The sequence below is a fragment of the Nematolebias whitei genome, chromosome 8, assembly GCF_014905685.2.
Source record: "Nematolebias whitei isolate Nwh7 chromosome 8, NemWhi1, whole genome shotgun sequence".
NCBI classification, from domain to species: Eukaryota; Metazoa; Chordata; class Actinopteri; order Cyprinodontiformes; family Rivulidae; genus Nematolebias; species Nematolebias whitei.
This window is the reverse complement of record NC_056505.1, coordinates 45181195-45184989: the sequence shown is the minus strand read 5'-3', so window position 1 is coordinate 45184989 and position 3795 is coordinate 45181195.

The window sequence follows — 3795 nt, the reverse complement described above, 5'->3', positions numbered from 1 at the left end:
TATATATGTATATATATATATATATATTTTTTTTTTTACACATCATCTCTATCATTTTTACTGTAGTTTATCGTTGCCATTGTTTACTGTTCTGTCTGGAGCAGGTCTCTTGTAAACGAGTCCTTGTGGCTCAATGAAGCCAACCTGTATAAATAAAAGGTTGAATAAATCATTATGTATATATTTATATTCATTCAACGTTTATTGATACAGGTTAGTCCCACTGAGCCACAAGGACTCATTTACAAGAGAGACCTGGATTTTAACAAAGAGTGATGACAACAGTGGAGAACAAACTGTTTTTCAATTGTAAAACAAACAAACAATTAAAAAAATTTGTATGAATCATTTGTGAATGTGTATTGTTGTTGTTGTTATCACTGTCTTATTATCTTGTGCTGTGGTCCAGTGTCTTCATGGACGATGTGTGTGAGGGTGGACATGTTTGGAGGTTGCTGTGTTGAAGCTCCATGAATCAGCCTCTCTGCAGCTCTCAGCACCTTCACTGAGCCTTGAGGGAATCACTGAGCTGCTGTTGTTCTTCACAGTTAGAAGGTGGGAGCTCTCGTCAAATGATGATCTCCAGCATCATCTTGTTCATGCCAGGCTTTTCATCCACTGACCACAGACACTTGCAAACATCAGGGGGACCAGTAGCTGTTTAACACATCTGGAAGGAAACCAGTGAGATTTTAATATGACCATGACCATCATGATATGATGTCATGTGGGGGAGTGGTGGAGCAGAGGTTAGAAGATTGGCCTGTGATGGGAAAGTCGCAGGTTCAACTCCCGGTACCGTCAACATCAAAATGAGGTGGAAAAGGTGAAACACCCACAACTGCCTCCACCCTCATTGGCCCCACCCTGGTTCCCTGAGCAAGGCACTCAACCCCCACCATCTGCTCCTAAACAGGTCTCTCTTGAAAATGAGTTCTCGTGACTCAATGAGACTACCTGGATAAATAAAGGCTAAATGAAAAAAATAAAAGTTTAAAATAGAAATACTCACATCATCAGGTTGAGGTTGTGTGTGTGACGTGCACATTCCTGAGGTTGTGTGTGTGACATGCACGTTCCTGAGGTTGTGTGTGTGACGTGCACGTTCCTGAGGTTGTGTGTGTGACATGCACGTTCCTGAGGTTGTGTGTGTGACGTGCACATTCCTGAGAGGCCACAGACAGAGCAGCTCCAGCTTTTGTTGAGTTCCTGTAGTCCTGCAGTTTTCAAGCTGAAATGAAAAAGCATCATGAATATGAACTTTACAGTCTCTAGATACCTGTTCATATAAACACATGGAGGTGTCTCACCTTGTGACTGACAATAAAATATGTACATTTATGAACATTAATGAACTTATAATGATGCTCCTACTCTTTGAAGGTGAACCAATGGTACCACACCATCTCTCAGTCGGACAGTCTGATCAGTTTGATCAAAATCCTCCAGTTTAAAATCCTCACTGCTCAGATGAATCCTCCTCAAAGATACTTCCTCCTCTTCCTCACATCTTGTTCTTTGGGAAACCTTCAAAATGAAAACAGGAGATTTGTGTCTACACAAAAACATTGTACAAAGGAGGTCAATCTTATTTTCTATTTCCTATGTTCTCCCTAGTTTTATTTTTTAATTTCCTACAACTTAAACAAAACTCCAATTATGATACATATCTCTTGATAATGAACCAAAGCTACTGAAATAGTGAGTATGCTTGTTAGAAAAATATTTCTGTCATCAGATCTCAGTCAGCTTCATTGCAGCTGAACACCGTGTTACACTGAACATCACATCAGCTGGTGGACATAAATACAGTACAGTAATATTATATTCACAAAATACTAACAATAATATGTTCATCTTACTTGTGAAAAGTTATCCCCCGAGACCTGACGTCAACAGTCAGTCTATTAGAACTGAAATAAGCTGCGAAGTGCTGAGACATCTTCTGCTTTAACCAAATAAGGACCGTTCCAAGATGGCGGCTGAAAATCCTGCACCGCAGCAGCCAATGAGGGATCTAGTGTTTATATGATATCTATGGTGAGTGGTATCTGTCAAGAGTACCTATGGCTTTCACTCTGTCTGTGTCACAAAATCCCAGCCCCAAGAGGGGTGGGTGTTAGGTAGCTATATGAGCACTCAGGTGCATCAAAGGAAAATGTTATTCAGCAGCAAGAAGCTTGGCAGCCTGTCAAAATAAATTTTAATTTAAAAAAGTAAAAAAATTAGCTGGGGATGCACTGATCCACAATTTTTCACTTCTGATCCGATCCCAATATCATCATCATTATTGATTTTATATGAGGCTGTAATAATCTCCTCTCCACAGGCAAGTGCAAGTTGTACAAATATAGGCATGTATGTCAAAAAAGCAACTTGAGGTAAGTTTTATTAATGTTGGCTAAGTTTCAAAGTTAGAATAATAATGTACCGGTAGCTGTTTTTGTTTCTTTTTTTAAAATATAATTTTCTTTTATTTTTCAATTCATGTTTTTTATGATTGTCTACTGTTGTACTGATAAATATCTCCTGGAGGGTAAAGGTAAGCTATATCTTGGCTGCAAATATTCAATCAAGCTGCAAAGCAGACAGTCTGATTTCAGTCAGCCGCGCTCAGTCTGTCCCTCCTCCAAGACGGGCAGACTGAACGCGGCTGACCCAAATCAGACTGAACGAGAGGAACACACTGCTGAAGCCACGGAGCTCGAACTTCCAACATAAAACTAACTTTACTGTGGTGCCTGCCTAAACAATCCTCGTGCTCTCGTGCAGCTTATACACCAGCAATTACAGTACTTTGTGCATTACTGGTGTCAGCAGCTGCCTGTATACTGCTGCATACGTTGAACCAGTAGGTGTTGTGCAGTAGCAGGCAGTCTGCTGGTTTTTTTGGGGCAGTTCTGAGGGAATCTTACTAACTAGGGAGAGCTTTTCATTTGGCCTCAGTCACTGGGTTCATTTCTTCCCAGTGGACATCAAACCAGTCAGCATTTCTATATTCCTTTTTTCCATCGGCAGTAACAGCTGAGTTATGCTCGAAGGTAGGACCCCTTGACACCAATGGAGCTGTTGTGGGCAATAAAACAATTTGACAATGGCTAAAATGAGCAAAACAAAAGTTAAAACCAGCAGAGCAGTAGCTAAAAGTTAAATGAGCTAAACAATAAATGAAAGCTAAAACCATCACACCACACCACAGTAGCTACAAGCTGAAATTAGCAGAAAAGCTAAAAGTTAAAATGAGCAAAACGGTAGCTAAACAGTAAAGCCATCAGAATATTAGCTACAAGCAAATACTAGCAAAATAGTAGCTAAAAGCTAAAAATGAAAGAAGTATGCTGGATATTTCATAGTACACAGTGCTTTTCAAAGATTTGAAGAAAAAAAAAAACATCTATGCATTTCAAATTTTTAAAAGTTGAATAATTCAAGTAGTGACTGAAAGATCCAGGCTGTCGCATTGTTAAGTTTGCAGATGTTACAGTGGTGGTGGGATGCATCACAAACAACAATGAGTCCAGCTACAGGCAAGAGGTGAAACACCTGGAGAGCTGGTGCAGGAAGAACAACCTTCACATCAATGTGAAGAAGACTAAGGAGATGATCATGGACTTCAGAAGGAACAAACACACCTACCCACCCCCAAATATATGAGGATCTGCCGTGGAAGTGGTCTCCAGCTACAAGTACTTGGGTGTACACATGATTGACAACCAGAGCTGGGGCAACAACACCACCAGCCTGATGAAGAAAGCTCATCAGAGATTCTACTTCCTCAGGCGGCTGAGACGAGCT